The sequence below is a fragment of the Trachypithecus francoisi genome, unplaced genomic scaffold, assembly GCF_009764315.1.
Source record: "Trachypithecus francoisi isolate TF-2019V2 unplaced genomic scaffold, Tfra_2.0 Lachesis_group14, whole genome shotgun sequence".
Lineage (NCBI taxonomy): Eukaryota > Metazoa > Chordata > Mammalia > Primates > Cercopithecidae > Trachypithecus > Trachypithecus francoisi.
The window spans coordinates 24,092,062-24,109,920 of NW_022681459.1; the positions used below are offsets into that span (position 1 = coordinate 24,092,062).

The following is a 17,859-nucleotide window of genomic DNA, read 5'->3' on the forward strand; positions in this document are numbered from 1 at the left end:
TTGCTTCTAGACACTTCAGAATCCGAAGTTCATTCTCCAAGCTTCCATTTTAATTCTTTTGGTTCCTCATCTCTACAAAATAGAGACATCAGACACAAAAGGTCACATATTGTAATAGTTTATGATGATTCTCACACAAGAGAATACTTTTCAGCAGTAAGAAACAAATGTGAGATATATACAACATGGATGTATTTCAAAAATATTACGTTGAGTGGAAGAAAAAGACGCCAAAGGATACATGCTGTATAATTCCATTTCTATGAATTCCTAGAACAGGAGAAACTAATTTACCATGTCAAAAAGATGAGAGGCCCAAGTAGAAAGAATTGAATAGAAAGAGGTGCAAGACAAATGTATTGGGGTGATGGTAATGTTTCATGTCTTAATTACCCAGGCAGTTACCTAGATGTATAAATTCATCAAAACACATACAACTGTGCATCTAAAATCTGTGCATTTTATTTTATATAAATTATACCTCAACTAAAATTTAATATACAACAAAACTAGTAAGGACAGTTTCTTTCTTTTTTTTCCTGCTTCTTTGTTTTGATTTTGGTTTTTGGTTTTTTAATTGTTGTTGTTGTTCCATTTGTTCAGCTAATAAGATTTAGTCAGCATCGGCCGGCGCGGTGGCTCAAGCCTGTAATCCTAGCACTTTGGGAGGCCGAGACGGGCGGATCACGTGGTCAGGAGATCGAGACCATCCTGACTAACACGGTGAAACCCCGTCTCTACTAAAAAAAAACTACAAAAAAAACTAGCCGGGCGAGGTGGCGGCGCCTGTAGTCCCAGCTACTCGGGAGGCTGAGGCAGGAGAATGGCGTGCACCCGGGAGGCGGAGCTTGCAGTGAGCTGAGATCCGGCCACAGCACTCCAGCCTGGGTGACAGCGCGAGACTCCGTCTCAAAAAAAAAAAAAAAGATTTAGTCAGCATCAAGAAGTGGACAGGTGGCTTATGTTTTTACATCCTGTTTTTTGGTCACCTCCCTCCATCATCATACTTTAATGACCTCGTCAAGCTCCCTTCATTCATTTTGGCTCTCCCCAAGACGTTCTTCACATAGTCACCAGGGTAATGTCATTATTCCTTTAAAAATGTTGCACTATTCCTTGGCCTGACGCGGTGGCTCTTGCCTGTAATCCCAGCACTTTGGGAGGCCGAGGCGGATGGATCACGAGGTCAGGAGATTGAGACCATCCTGGTTAATGGTGAAACCACATCTCTACTAAAAATACAAAAAATTAGCCAGGTGTGGTGACAGGTGCCTGTAGTCCCAACTACTCAGAAGGCTGAGGCAGGAGAATGGCATGAACCCGGGAGGCAGAGCTTGCAGTGAACCGAGATCGCACTACTGCACTCCAGCCTGGGCGACAGAGCTAGACTTCATCTCAAAAAAAAAAAAAATGTTGCACTAGTCCTCTGCTTAAAATCCTTCAATGAATAAGTTTTGAAGATCTACTGTACGCCATGGTGACTACAGGTTTTGTGAGGTTTTTTTGTCTCAAAGAAAAAACCACATCATATGTTGTACCCCATAAATATATACAACTAAAAAATACTTTCATAGCCATTTTTCATCATTCAGGAAAAAAAATATGCCCACATAAAAAGCTTGTATGCAAATGTTCAAGCAGTATTATTCACAATAGCCAAAGGGTAGGAACAACCCAAATGCCCATCAATAGATGAATGGATATATAAAATGTGTATATCCATACAACGGACTATTATTCAACCACAAAAAAGGAATGAACTACTGATATATGTTACAACACGGATGAATCTTGAATACATTAAGTGAAAAAAGCCAACAACTAAAGGTCACATATTTTATGAGGCTATTTACATGAAGTATCTAAAATAGGCAAATCTAGAGTCAGAAAGTAGATTTGCAGTTCCCAGGAGCTGAGGTGTTGGGGAGCAGACAGTGAATGCTGACAGGTGTGTGGTTTCTTTCTGGTGTGCTGAAAATGTTCTAGAATTAGATAATGCTGATGATTGCACAACTTTGTGAATATACTAAAAACGACAGAATTGCTTTTCAAGGGTGAATTTCATGATATGTGAATTACATCTCAATTTTTTAAAACAAAAAGAAAAGAGGCCAGGCAGTTTGTTTGTCTCCACACTCTTTCGGCACAGCTTAGTCAGTAAATGGACTCTAGAGTCCAACTTCCCAAACTTCAATCCTGGCTCCTCCGGTTAAGGGCGTGTGACCTGAGCAAGCTGCTCAAATTCCCCATGCTTCAATGTCCTGTCTGTAAGGTAGAGATAAGAGCACCTACCTTGGAAGGTTACTGGGAGCACTAAGTGCCTGGGCCACAAGGGGCGCTCTTATGGTTCCAAAATACAGAGTCCTTTAGAGCAAGTAACCTCATGAGAAACCACATCATCCCTAGTGGGCAAAAACCGATCTTGGCAGGGAGTGGGGAGGTAGAAAAAAATCTTAAGACATTACAACAGTTTGTGGCCCTCCAAGGCTCAACCCTACACCACAACCTTTTTTTTTTTTTTGAGACAGTCTCACTTTATCACCCTAGCTGGAGTGGTGCAATCATGGCTCATTGCAGCCTCGACTTCCTGGGCTCCAGCAATCCTCCCACCTCAGCCTCCCGAGTAGCTGGGACAAGAGGCATGCACCACTATGATCAGCTAATTTTTGTATTTTTTGTAGAGACGGGATTTCGCTATGTTGCCCAGGCTGGTCTCGAACTCCTGAGCTCAAGCGATCCTCCTGCCTCAACCTCCCAAAGTGCTGGGATTACAGGTGTGAGCCACCGTGTCTGGCCCCCCACAACGAAATCTTAATCCTTAGTAGCTCATTTCCCTTCTTAAAGTGAACTTGAATCTAATTATTCTCCTTGGAAAAACAATCATGAAAAAAAATACCTGAGAAACATGGCCTTGGAGGGAAAAATAATAAACACAGACCTTTATGGTCAACTCACTAAACTGTGTAGAATATTTGGACAAAGAGAAACTCCAGAATTTTCATTTGGCTCTACTTGTAGCTTTCCCTCCACTTTACTACCTACTTCTCCCACCTTCTCCTCCCAGACACACAGCCAAGGGAAGCAGAATTCACCTGGCGGGTCAGGCCCACCCAGCATTTCAGCAGAATTCTACATTTCAGAAATGACATATTTGATTCAGGACAGAGAGTCCGTTGATTTCAGCTTTGGGAATGGGGGAAAGGATGTCAGTTCAGGAAGATGAGAAGATAAACTAACACTGTGGCAGGGCAGACTTTTGGGATGAGGGTGCATGGAAAACAGAAAAGAACAGGGCAACCTGCCGCAGGAAACTAAAGGCATCATTGTCCTCAGAGCAATCAGAGGAGGAGGAGAACCGCTCAGCCAATGGAGACTCAACCCGGAATTTAGCTGTAAAAACATTGATTTAGTCCCCTGCGGTAGCAGGCACTGGCAATGTAAAAGGAGCCAATAATGAAATTCCCACACGCCTCTAAGGAGGAATGAGGCAGGAGATAAACAAAAGAAGAGGAAGGACAGGAAGAGGCCAAAGAACAATACATCCACACATCCCGGATCAAGTTTCTCCACTCTGCCAACTGTTTCCTCAAGTAAGTGCATTTCCTTTTTCTAGGAGCGTGGTCCATGAGCCACGGACCATACAAACGCCTTCAAGCAGCGCTGGGTGCTCCCATCAAAGCAGAGCCGCACTGTCACTGATACGTCGCCCAGGGTGTTTGCCTTTCAGTGGATAAAGGCAAACAGGCCACTTCAAATTTGCACTTCGAGATGGAAACAAAGGCATGGAAAAGAAAAGGGAAGTCAAGCAAAAGGCTTACTCCCAAAGATCAAAGCTTAGGAAGCCCTGGCTGTCCATAAACAAAGGAGTTTCCTCTTATAATAGCAGCCAGCAGAAATCTGTTAAGTAACTAAAGCTCTTGACTTGATGTTACAATGTATGGCAGCCCGCAAGGCGTATCTTCTCTGCTCCATTTAAAACTCACGTCCAGGCTGCGTGCGGTGGCTCACGCCTGTAATCCCAGCACTCTGGGAGGCCGAGGCAGGCGGATCACAAGGTCAGGAGATTGAGACCATCCTGGCTAACACAGTGAAACCCCGTCTCTACTAAAAAACACAAAAAATTAGCTGGGCGCGCTACTCGGGAGGCTGAGGCTGGAGAATGGCGTGAACCCGGGAGGTGGAACTTGCAAAACCTAGATCGCGCCACTGCACTCCAGCACTCTGGCCTGGGCAATAGAGCAAGACTCCGTCTCAAAAAACAAACAAACAAACAAACAAACAAAAAAACTCACATCCAAGAAGCAGCCTGGGAGTGATAGACCCCAGGTTAAACTAGCACAGGTGGCCCTGCCCAACAGGGGGCGTTGGCAGGCAGCGGCTCTGCAGCCAGTGGGGAACAGAAATCTCAACCCACTGGTACGCAGAGTCAGATCACGGATGCTGCTAATTTTTCTGACTCTTGTTTCTCCTCTTACAAATCATCTTAATTCAATGTGAAATTGTTAAAAAGTTCTAATAACAAATTGGATGGAGGAGGGCTGGACACGCAGAGGAAGAGAATTTGAAAATACAGGGCTGGGCGCAGTGGCTCACACCCATAATCCCAGCACTTTGGGAGGCCGAGATGGGTGGATCACAAGGTCAGGAGTCTGAAACCAGCCTGGCTGGCATGGTGAAACCCTGTCTCTACTAAAAATACAAAAATCAGCCAGGCATGGTTGCGCACATCTGTAGTCCCAGCTACTCGGGAGGCTGAGGCAGGAGAATCACTTGAACCCCGGAGGCGGAGGTTGTGGTGAGCCGAGACCCCACACCACTGCACTCCAGCCTGGGTGACAGAGCAAGACTTCATCTCAAAAAAAAAAAAAAAAAAAAAAGGAAAATACAAGACTAAAGAGAAGAGGTTATTTTTAACTTCTGGCTATCCTTGCTGTCTTTTGTGTTTGGAAACAGAGAGGATAAAGGAGAGCTACAAAATTGACTTTCACTTGATATTATGCAAAAAGACAGGCCAGGTGCGGTGGATAATGCCTGTCATCCCAGCACTTTGGGAGGCCAAGGCAGGAAGGATCACTTAAGCTCAGGAGTTCAAGACCAGCCTGGGCAACAAGGCAAAACTCCATCTCTACTAAAGACAAAAGACTAGCTGGGTGTGGTGGCACGCACCTGTATTCCCCGCTACTTGGGAGATTTAGGTGGGAGGATGGATTGAGCCCAGGAAGTAAAGGCTGCAGTGAGCCTTGATCATGCCACTGCACTCCAGCCCAGATGACAGAATAAGACCCTGTCTCAAAAAAAAAAAAAAAAAAAGACAACATGCCCTATGGCACTTTGAAGAGAAGGGTATTGGAAAATCAAGTAACAGTGTAAGAGTTATCACAAAGTCACAGCAAGCAGGAGCTGAAATGGTCAACTGACCCAGATGGAGCTGAAAAGAGGAACTGCGAAACCATGACTGGCCAGATGCTCAGGGAAAAGGCGGGTCTCACTGTTTAAATATTCTGAATAAGTGAGAAAATAATACAAATATTGTGAGAATAAATACCCTTGTTGCCACACAGAAGAGTGTTATTATTGTGTTCTGTAGATGTCCGATACACTGCCGAGGCCCACTAAGGTGTGCTGCATTTACATCCACAGTTACTTCCCACCTCATCCCTCTATTCCACTGATGTAAGCTGAGGAAGAAGAGGAGTTTTAAGAGGTATCCCAAGTGGTTTAGTTATCCACTGATGTGTAACAAACCACTGCAAAATTCAGTGGCTTAAAACTAATCATTTATTTTGCTCACGAATCTCAATTTGGACAGGACTGGGCAGGAACAGCTTAACTCTGCTCCATGTGGCATCAGGTAGAGTGACTCAACCAGGGCTGGATGACCTACTTTCAAGATGCCTCTGTCTCTGAGCTGGAGCTGCCTGTCAGCTGGAAGCTCGACCAGGGCTGTCCACAAAGAGCCACATGTCCTTCTCCTTCATGTGGATCTCGCCACAGGGCAGCTTGAGCTTCCTCACAGTATGGGAGCTGGACTCCCAGATGGCATGTTCCAAGAACCCAGATGGAGGCTCCAAGGTTTCTTATGATCTAGCCTGAGAATTCTCAGAATGTCACTTCCATCATATCCCAGTGCACACACAAATAACTAAGGTCAGTTCAGATTCAAGAGAGGGGGAAGTGACTCCACCTCTCAATAGGAGGAAAGAATTTGCAGCTATCTTCAATGCACTGCAACAAGTTTCTGCCAGCAATTAGTCTTCCCCTTCTGCATGAGAATGACATGTCCCTAAATGGGCATGCTCCTTTGGCCCAAGACCCTGCACAAGAGAGATGTAGAGAGCAGAGAGCTCAAAACAGAGTCACAGCTGGAAAGAGCAGCAGCGAACCTGCTGAGCATACGAGTAACATACCCAAGAAACTAGGATTCACGGTTAGAAGCTGCTGGGATTCTAAGCTTATCTGTTACTCCAGCAATCTCATTAACACAATGTGTGAAACTGTATTCCTGACAACAGCCCTCTAAGTCCTTCCTGCTACATTCCCCATCTCCACAAGTGACCCACCACCCAACCACAGGCCATCACCTCCTAACCAATATGGCCATCTGTCTCTATCTCAGTGTTCCTACTCCCAACACTCATCAAGCCCATTATCTTTTCCCACATTGGCCTACAATCTGTTCCAGGTTTGCTCCCCTCCCATCCCTTCTGCAATCTGCCTGAATTGTGACCTTCCTAAAGCACAAATCTGATCATTCTGCTTTAAAAAAAACAAAACAAAAAAAAACTGGTTTTAGCCTACTGTCCTTGGGATCAAGTCCAAACTCCTGGTTAACACATATAAGCCTTGTTTGATTTGTGTATTATGTCCATTTGCCATCCAATTTGTGAGTATATTCAATTCTGCTACATAGAAAACAAGAAAAACAAATAGCATGGATGAAACTCATAGTGAGTCCAAAACTTGTAAGACACGCTCAAGACAGACAAAATAAGTGGAACATACATGTGTTGAACATAGATAAAAAGGACAAAACCAAAGAGTATTAGTCCTAGGCAGAAAGTCACGGGAGAATCAATCTTTTTTTTTTTTTTTAGAGAGAGAGAGACAGGGTCTCACAGCTGTGTCACCCAGCCTAGAGTTCAATAGTGCAATCAGGGCTCACTGCAGTCTCAACCTCCTGGGCTCAAGCAATCCTCCCACCTCAGCCTCCCAAGTAGATGGGATCAAAGGCATACGTTATCATGCCTGGCTACTTTTCTTTTTTTAATTTCTTGTGGAGACAGCATCTTGCTGTGCTGCCCAGGCTGACCAGGGCCAATCTTATCAAATCTTAAATATCAGTAAGACACAAACTATGCCACTTGACAGTTACGTCATCCTTAATTTGGCCACCCATTTTGACCCCATTTATATACTGTCTAGAAACACAGATTAAAAAACACACACAGCATCTCAGCAGGTCTCTGGTAAGCCACAGCTATTGCAAATAAATATATCCAAGGCTCTCTAACAAAGCAACTGTGTGCTGACTACAGGCACCTTCCACCTTCTGGGTCCTTGTGTAACTTCAGCTCTAGTCCTTGTACTGACACCACTGGCAGGGAAGGCTGATGCAGCAGACGGAGACAGGACTCCATGTATGAACATCACATGGCCCAGGATTCAGACTGTGCTCCTTCCATTCCACAGGCACCCGATCCTAAGTGTTAACCGATCCCAGATCTCTCCCCGTTTCTTGCTGCATGTTTTGAATTGATGTAATAAACGACGTGATTCAAGCATCTTAACTCAGCCTATGAGCCTCTCTATTCTGTGACTGCTGGAATAGCCTGCTTGGCCGTGTTCTTGGAAGCCACCACCGCATCCAGGTAATTTCCCACACAACATTCCACCCCCTGCTTTCCCCTCCGGTCTTATCTAGGGCCATTCCCCAACTCAGGTGAATGCAGACTCCAAATGTACTGAGCTGTGTGCAGTGGCCAGGTGCAAATGCTTTCTGTACATCTGTACATGCTGTTCTACCTGGGAAGTCCTTTCCTCCTTTCACCTGATTCCTATTTTCACCTTAAACCTCAGACATCACCTGCCCTGGAAAGTCCTTCCTGACCTCACCCAACCTAGGTAGGTCCCCCGAGAATCCCTATCCATGCCTTCTATAGTATTAACATGGTGACCTTTAATTGTTCATTTACTTAGTTCTCTGCTCCCCCACACTGTGAGTTCCTTACAAACAGGGAATGTCATCTCTGAATGAATCTTTCCTCTCCATGTGACTCATGCCTCCAGCCCTACCTAGCACACAATCTGGCATATAACAGGCAATCAATAAACCTTCAATGAATGCCTTGATCGAGTACAAGGAACATAAGCAAATTTCCTGTGGAAAAAAAGAATTGTATTAAGTTCTTTGGCTCAACAATTCTTACTAAATGTGATTGCTAATGCAAGTGCAGAAAATACTGAAAACAGCTGAATCTGCCATTGCTTCTTGGTATTACTGCATCAAGCAAAATAAGTGAAACATAGATGTTCAATAAATATGTTCATGAATGAATAAGCGAAAATATGAATATGTGAATGCTACATTTTTTAAAACTGAATTTCAAGATCCATTTATCTGTTGTTAGGAATCTACAGAATGACCACAGATCAAAGCCATTTGAAACATCCAAAATTAAAAAAGATATTTTAAATATCTTTAAGAATTGTATAGTCTTAAAAATGTGAAAAAATATAAGATCCCATCAAATTCAAATGTCTTTCTTACATAATATATTTTTCTATTTAATATCTTAGGACCCTGTAAAATTCAAATGGGGCTGTGACGTTAGGTGAAACATACATGCACAGATTCATAAAAGCCCCCCAAAATGCAAAATCCCATCAAGCAATCAACCCGAAGGGGAACTGTTGACTTGGTTAGAAGACAGTGAGCTATGAGATCAATCCCTTTTTAAGTTTTGAATCCTAATTTATAAAATGGAGCTCAGGGTAACAGCCAGAGTAGTCAACATGAATGGCTCTGGACGTCTCTAGCCCCTGGTTGCAAGACCCACTGATGTCTCTGATCATAAGTGAAATTATCTAACTGGACTGTGGCAATCCTCCTCATTGGGAAGGCATTCTTCTACCCTAGAAAATTAAGAATTAAGTAACCACGGCTGGGCACAGTGGCTCACGCCTGTAATCCCAGCACTTTGGGAGGCCAAAGCGGGCAGATCATGAGGTCAGGAGATTAAGACCATCCTGACCAACATGGTGAAACTCCGTCTCTACTAAAAATACAAAAATTAGCTGGTTGTGGTGGCGTGTGCCTGTAATTCCAGCTACTCGGGAGGCTGAGGCAGGAGACTGGCTTGAACCAGGAAGTCAGAGGTTGCAGTGAGCCAAGATTACGCCACTGCTCTCCAGCCTGGCGACAGAGAGAGACTCCATCTAAAAAAAAAGAAAAAAAGAAAAAAAAAGAACTAAGTAACTACCATTCAGCAAGGTCTTAATTAAATCTTCCTTGGAAAGTCAGTTAACTGAGATAGCTGTGGCAGAGATGCTAATTATCTCCCAAAATCTAGCCTTTCTTTCTCCCTTACAGGAACAAAACTCCTGGTTTCTGCTGAATCCATGACTGTCCAGCTAGGGAATGCATTTCTCAGCCTACCCTACACCTAAGTGACCAAGGGAGCTATGTGACTAAGTTCTGGACAATGGAATGGGAGCAGAAGTCACCATGTGAAATTTCTGGATCACAAACGTATTTTTTAAATTTATTAATTTTTTAAGAGATAAGGTTTTACTCTAGTACAGTGGCAATCAAAGCTCACAGCAACCTCAAACTTCTGGTCTCAAGTGATCCTCCCACCCCAGCCTCTTAAGTAGCTGGGACCACAGGCAGGAGACACCACGCCCAGATAGATTTCAGTTTTAAAGAGGAAACTGGTTGTCTTCCAACCTGCTCTCTTCCCCCATTCTGAAGGCTAGAATGTGGATGAAGCTGATGGTGGTGGAGTAGCAGGGGAGCCAGACTCTAGCAAGAAAGAACCACTACCTAGGATAGAGGAGGGAAGATGGGAGAAAGAACCAAGGAAGAAGATGAGGAAAAAAATGGGTCCCTGGATGGACTTCCAAAGCAAAACCACTGCCCAGAGAGAGAAATTTAACTTCTAGCTTGTTTCAGCCCCTGTAGCTCTGGGTCCCATTGTTACACAGCTTAGCCTGTACCCTATATAATATAGTAACTATGTTCCTTAAGATGCTGTACATCTTGTAGCCCCATAAAGACATATAATTAACATTTAGGAAATTAAAAGCACAGCAGTCATATTTTATGTTAAAAAGCAACCTGTACATATTTGACATTTTATGTAATTGCAATATTTTGGAAAGTCTGGCCTTGGCTTTAAATTGAAATCTTGCTAAATTTATATATATTAGAATATATAAGAAAACTTCAAGCTTACCATATTTGTAAATTTAGTACAGTCATACACCACATAATGTCTCGCCCAACAATGGACCACATATATGATGGCTGTCCGATAAGATTGCAACGAAGGTAAAAAAATTCCTGTGGTCTAATGACATTGTAGTACAGCACAGTACGCACGCATTTCTGGTGATGCTGGTGTACACAAACCTAGTAGGCTGCTGGTCATATAAAAGTATAGCACAGACAAGGCCGGGCACGGTGGTTCATACCTGTAATCCCAGCACTTTGGGAGGCCGAGGCAGGTAGATCCCTTGAGGTCAAGAGATTCAGACCATCCTAACCAACCTGGTGAAACCCCGCCTAATACAAAAATTAGCTGGGTATGGTGGCGCGTGCCTGCAGTCCCAGCTACTAGGGAGGCTGAGGCAGGAGAATTGCTTGAACCCAGGAGGCAGAGGTTGCAGTGATGTGAGATCACACCACTGCACTCCAGCCAGGCAACAAAGCAAGATTCCGTCTCTAAAATAAAATAAAATAAAATAAAATGTATAACACAGACAATTACGTACAGTACACAGTACCTGATAATAAACAACTGTTACTGGTTTATGTGTTTTCTATTATTTTAAAGTGGACTCCTTCTACTTATTTAAAAAAAAAAAAACGGCTGGGTGTGGTGGCTGATGCCTGTAATCCCAGCACTTTGGGAGGCCGAGGCAGGTGGATCACTTGAGGTCAGGGCTTTGAGACCAGTCTGGCCAACATGTGAAACCTCATCTCTGCTAAAAATACAAAAATTAGCCAGGTGCGGTGGCAGGCACCTGTAATCCCAGCTACTTGGGAGGCTGAGGCAGAATTGCTAATTCTGGGGGCCAGAGGTTGCAGTGAGCCAAGATCACACTTGAACTCTAGCCTGGACAACAGAGTGAGATATTGTCTCAAAAAAAACAACAACAAAACAGTAACAGCCTGAGGCAGGTCCTTCAGGAACTACTGGGGGGAAGGCACTGTTATCATAGGAGTTCACCATTCCATGCACGTTACTGCCCATGAAGACCTTCTACGAGGACACGTGTGCAGTTAAAGTCAGTGATACTGACGATCCTGATCCTGGGTAGCCTAGGCTAATGTGTGTGTGTGTTCGTTTTTAACAAAAAAAGTTTACAAAGTAAGAAACAGGCTGGGCTTGGTGACTCACGTCTATAATCCCAGTGCTTGGGGGATGCTGAGGTGGGAGGACTGCTTGAAGCCAGGAGTTGGAGATCAGCCTAGGAAACATAGCAATTTGTATGTTCACAAATTTGTAGAGATAAATAAATAAAAATAAGAATAAAATTTTAAAAACAAAATTTTTAAAAAAATATAAAATCTTAGAAAAAAGCTTTTAGAATAAGGATATAAAAATATTTTTTACAGCTGTACAATGTGCTTGTGTTTTAAGCTGTTATTACAAAAGAATCAAAAATGTTAAACTATCAAGTTTATAAAGTAAAAATGTGATAGTAAGCTAAGATTAATTTATTATCAAAGAAGAAGACTGTTATAAATTCAGTGTAGCCTAAGTATACAGTGTTTTTTAAGTCTAAAGTAGTGACTGTTGTGTCCTACACTTTCACATTCACACGCTACTCACAAACGGACTCCCTGAGCCACTTTCAGTCCTGTAAGCTCCATTCATGGCAAGTGCCCTAGACAGGTGTACTGTTATCTTTTATACTGTATCTTTACTGTGCCTTTTCTATGTTTAGATACACAAATACTTACCACTGTGTTACAGCTGTGTACAGTATCCAGTGCAGTAACATGCTGTACAGGTTTACAGCTTAGGAGCAATAGGCTACCCCATAAATCCCAGGTGTGAAGTAGGTTACAGCTTCTAGATTTGTGTAAGTACACTCTATGATGTTTGCATGATGAAATCACCTGAGGATGCATTTCTCACAACGTGTATCTGTTGTGAAGCAACACATAACTATAATGTATAAGTGTTATGTAAGTGTTCAAAAACATGGTGTCTGTTAATCCAGACAACTTAAAAATCTAAAAAGAAACTGGGAGGAGGGGAGGGACCCATGAGGAAGGAGGAGGAGCAAGTAGATGGACCCAGGGGGTGGGGAGGCACTTATAGTTCTAGCGGTGAGTTCATGGGCATTTATTATATTATTTCAAATCCACAGGTGAATGAGAGCCATGCATAAACCAATGATGAGAGTACATTTGGAACAAGCAGTATGGTTAACCCAATTCTATGCACCTAGAGTCCTAAAATGAAATGAAATCTTTTAAGACATTTGAGTTTGTAGGCTAGGCGCAGTGGCTCACACCTGTAATCCCAGCACTTTGGGAGGCCGAGGCGAGCGGATCACGAGGTCAGGAGATCGAGACTATCCTGGCTAACAAGGTGAAAATCCGTCTCTACTAAACATACAAAAAAAAATTAGCTGGGCATGGTGGTGGGCACCTGTAGTCCCAGCTACTCGGGAGGCTGAGGCAAGAGAATGGCATGAACCCAGGAGGCAGGGCTTGTAGTGAGCTGAGATCATGCCACTGCACTCCAGCCTGGGCAACAGAGCAAGACTCCCTCTCATAAATAAATAAATAAATAAATGTCCAAGGAGCTGGAAGTGGTGGCTCAAGGCTATAATCCCAGCACTGGGAGGCCAAGGCGGGTGGATCACCTGAGGTCAGGAGTTCAAGACCACCCTGGCCAACATGGTAAAACCCCGTCTCTACTAAAAATACAAAAAATTAGCCAGGCGTGGTGGTAGGTGCCTGTAATTCCAGTTACTTGGGAAGCTGACGCAGGAGAATCGCTTGAACCCAGGAGGCAGAGGTTGCAGTGAGCCAAGATTGCACCACTGCAGTCCAGCCTGGGCAACAGAGCCAGACTTCATCTCAAAAAAAAAGGCCAAGGAACTGGTTACGGATAGAATCTGGAAGTTTGTGCCCTCTAAATCTCATGCTGAAATGTAATCCACAATGGTTGAGGTGGGGCCTAGTGGGAGGTGCTTGCGTCATGGGAGCAGATCCCTCATGAATAGTGTGGTGCTGTCCTCCCCACAGTGAGTGAGTTCTCACAAGACCTGATTGTTTAAAAGTGTGTGGCACCTCCCCCAGCTCAGTTCCCTCTCACCACCTCCCCCAGCTCAGTTCACTCTCATTCCCATTCTCGCCACGTGATACACCTGCACCTCTGTCGCTTTCTGCCGTGACTATAAGTTCCTCAAGGCCCTCACCAGAAGCACATGCTGGCACCACACTTCCTGTATGGCTTGGAGACTCCTCTTCTTTATAAATTATCCAGCTCCAGGTACTTCTTTATAGCAATGCAAGAACCGTCTAATACAGTTACCACATGACAAGGACTCTTCGTAGTTCAAAAAGAAAAGCCAGATATCAGCAATTTCATATGATTTGACTTACTTGATTATTTAACTTATATTTTCAATAAATTGAAAATCATTTTTAAAATAAAAATGAAGTTTATTAATCGTCTTTTCTGCATATGAAAATTAGCCCTGAGTTGGCCAGGCACCGTGGCTCACACCTGTAATCCCAGCATTTTGGGAGGCCGAGGTGGGCGGATCATGAGGTCAGGAAATCAAGACCATCCTGACTAACATAGTGAAACCCCATCTCTACTAAAAATATAAAAAATTAGCCAGGCATGGTGGTGTGCGCCTGTAGTCCCAGCTACTCAGGAGGCTGAGGCAGGAGAATGGCGTGAACCTGGAAGGCAGAGTTTACAGTGAGCCGAGATCACGCCTCTGCACTTCAGTCTGGGTGACGGAGCAAGACTTCGTCTCAAAAAAAAAAAAGAAAAAAAGAAAATTAGCCCCAAGTCCACCAAAACCGTCACATCAACAGCTGGTCTCCTACCAAACATGAGACAGAAGTACTGTTTGATTGGACCCAGGTTAATAAAAGCTTTATTTATTTTGAAATCTCAATGATCTAGATCTCTTTAAAACCATTAATTCGTTCCTCTAGTTACTAGAAAGGGCAGAGGCATTGGTTAAAATCTTATCTCTCATTTATAGCAGCTGGTTAAAACCTTGTCTAGGCCAGTAATCCTAGCACTTTGGGAAGCTGAGGAAGGCAGATTGCCTGAGCTCAGGAGTTTGAGACCAGCCTGAGCAACACGGTGAAACCCGGTCTCTGCTAAAATACAAACAATTAGCCGGGCGTGGCAGCATGCGCCTATAGTCCCAGCTACTTGAGAGGGTGAGGCAGGAGAATTGCTTGAACCCGGGAGGTGGAGGTTGCAGTGAGCTGAGATCGCACCACTGCACTCCAGCCTGGGCGACACAGCGAGACTCCATCTCCAAAAAAAAAAAAAGAAAAAAAAGAAAATTAGCCCCAAGTCCACCAAAACCGTCACATCAACAGCTGGTCTCCTACCAAACATGAGACAGAAGTACTGTTTGATTGGACCCAGGTTAATAAAAGCTTTATTTATTTTGAAATCTCAATGATCTAGATCTCTTTAAAACCATTAATTCGTTCCTCTAGTTACTAGAAAGGGCAGAGGCATTGGTTAAAATCTTATCTCTCATTTATAGCAGCTGGTTAAAACCTTGTCTAGGCCAGTAATCCTAGCACTTTGGGAAGCTGAGGAAGGCAGATTGCCTGAGCTCAGGAGTTTGAGACCAGCCTGAGCAACACGGTGAAACCGGTCTCTGCTAAAATACAAACAATTAGCCGGGCGTGGCAGCATGCGCCTATAGTCCCAGCTACTTGAGAGGGTGAGGCAGGAGAATTGCTTGAACCCGGGAGGTGGAGGTTGCAGTGAGCTGAGATCGCACCACTGCACTCCAGCCTGGGCGACACAGCGAGACTCCATCTCCAAAAAAAAAAAAAAAGAAAGAAAAGAAAGAAAACCTTGTCTATCACTTAGCAATGATATTCCTATCACTTTAGGAATGTCATTTAATCTTATAACCTAAGTTTTCTTATCTTCAAAATGGCAATAATAATAATAAAACTTTGTAAAGCAGTAAGTATTAGTGATGGCGGCAGCAGCCAGTCTGGAGCAGGGCAGGCGTGGCCAGGGATACGCGCTCTGTGGAACCAAGTGAAGCTGGGAGCAGGCAGGAGCCCTTCCCGGTTCTGAGTTGGTGGGGCGGGAGCCCAGCCGCAGCTGCGGACCTGGGCATCCCTGTGCTCTCAGGGGCCCCAGAAGCCCCTCTTCCCCACAGGCTTTTAAGTGCCTGATTCCGCTGCCTGGCCTCTCCCTGCTCCCTGTGCCCGCTCTGATTCTGGAGCAAAATTGAAGCTGAGCCTGGGCGCTATCCCAACCCAGCCAGGTGAGTGCCGCTCAGGATGGCGCTGACACACCAGCCCCCTGCCACCTCAGCCCCCTCTAGACTTTGGGAGCCACTCTGGACTAATCCTCTTGACTACGAGAATGGGAGGGAGGCCGAGGAGGAGCTGAGGACGGCTGGTTGCAGGCCTGCAGGCACCCCTCAGTACAAACAGCCTGGGCGCCTTGGACGACATGACTGACAGCAGAAGGCAGACAGGCTGATAGGCAGAAAGGGTCGGGTCCCTGGCGATGCCCCACCTTCAAGCCAAGACCAGCCCAAAACCTTGGGGACCTGGCTGTTAGTTCCGGGTGAAGCCTGTGGCCCAGAGTGAGAACGGATGGTGCTTTTTCTGGCCCGCCCATGGCTGCCCATGGACCAATGAGCACGCACTTCCTCCCTTCTGAGCCCATGAAAACCTCAGACCCAACCAGATTCACACAGACACTGGGACTACCAGCTGCAGAAAGGAGATAGAGCTGTTCTGCCACTCAATGAAGCTCCTCTCTGCCTTGCTCACCCTCCAGTTGCTCACCCTCTGCGTACCTCATTCTTCCTGGATGCAGGACAATAACTCAGGACCCACCGAATGGCAGTACTAAAAGCTGTAAGACAAACCAGGGCTGAAACATGTCCCCGTGCCGACTACATTGCAGGCAACCAGAAGGAGAGAAGAACTATGGCCCTTCGAGAAGCCAAGATCTAGGGGCTCCCCAAGCCAAGGCTGTAAACACCCTCTTTAGGGCTCTGTGGTTCCCAGTGTCTCCTTGCTTCCAGGTGCCACCATGTTCCCCTTGTCCAGACGCGGGTGCCCTCAGTGAAAGCCTCATTCAGTACACCTGGTCCAGCCCCCGTCTTGCATGGAGCCACCCACCCCCAGACCCTGCACTTGCTCACCCATACACGCCTTGCCACTCTGCACCTGGCTTGCCCCTGGTAGGTGTGCGATCTGAGCTGGTAGAATGAGCTGAGAGCAGCCTACCAGGCCAAGTGGGTGGAATAAGCCCAGTGGGCACAAGCAATACTCAGGCAGAAGGCGCCGCTAGCCACAGAGGTTTCTGTCTGGTGAAGCAACACCCCAAGGATCCCGTGACATCGGGGTAATGTTTATAAAATACCTAGCAAGGGCTCAATAAATGGCTTATTATTACTGTAAGTGTCTACAGAGCTAAACGAAACATTACAAAGCTTCGGGAGAGAGCGTACTGTCTTAACACACTGCACTGCTCCAGGCCCGTCTGCCTGATGCTCTGCCCGCTCCGGGGCCCCCACCAGAAACTCTCTCACTATCCTATACTATCTGCACCTGCCTCCACTTATTTTGGTTCACCCTGAATTCCAGTCAATTATTTCTTGTTTACTTCCCCCTTTGTCCTCTTCTCTCATCTCAATACAGCATCTTACAGATAATCTTCATGGAATGGGAATCCAGTAAACATGGCTAGCATCAGCAAAATCCCCACTGGATTATCTACATGGCAGGGAACAATGGCGGGTGAGGACCCACAGGTCAGGGGAAGGAAGCTGCAAGGGTGGGTTGGAGTCAGACCTCCATGAGCCTCAGGACATGGACTGCACCTGGAGGGATGACATCCACCAAAAGCTTATGCAACAGTGTCCCAACTGGATGTGGGTCCAGAATGACTAACTCTGGCCATCAAGAGGAATGCCCAAGGAAGGGACATGGGACAGGCTATTTTCACAGCTCACACAAAAGATAATGCACATGAGGATGGAAAGAGGAGCAGTGGAGATGAAGGAGAGGAGCTGACAATTTAGGGAGTGCTGTTAGAACTAGTAACTTCACAGAAGTGAGGAGGAGGTGCGAGGAAAAGCAGCCTGGCGTGTTAATTTGAGATTTTCTCTTTTTTAAGCAGAAAAATACAAACACAACTCATTTTGGACATGTGGCTGAGGTTGAAGTATTTTCACAACACTCAGGGAAAGACGTTTAGGACGTAGGTGGTGATATACCCCAGCCACTCAGGTTGATTTAGGAAACAAGATGTTGTAGGAAAGGACGAGATGACCTGAGAGAGAGTGCTGCTGAATAAAAATATAACATGAGCCACAAATATAAGCCACACACGCGGTTTTAACTTTCCTAGCAGCGACCAGGCATGGAGGCTAACA

At 45.1% G+C, this 17,859-nt stretch overlaps 1 protein-coding gene across 5 annotated transcripts in view; it reads right to left on the reverse strand.

Moving 5' to 3' along the window:
• Positions 1-17,859, reverse strand: part of HLCS (holocarboxylase synthetase) — a 248,844-nt gene that overhangs the window by 201,765 nt on the left and 29,220 nt on the right. The window contains exon 3 of one of the 5 annotated variants that reach the window (XM_033232436.1): positions 11,622-11,691. The exons of 3 other annotated variants lie outside the window; for them this stretch is intronic. The gene's annotated coding sequence lies outside the window, so the exon portion shown is untranslated. One more of the 5 variants, XM_033232437.1, reaches the window with a different exon arrangement.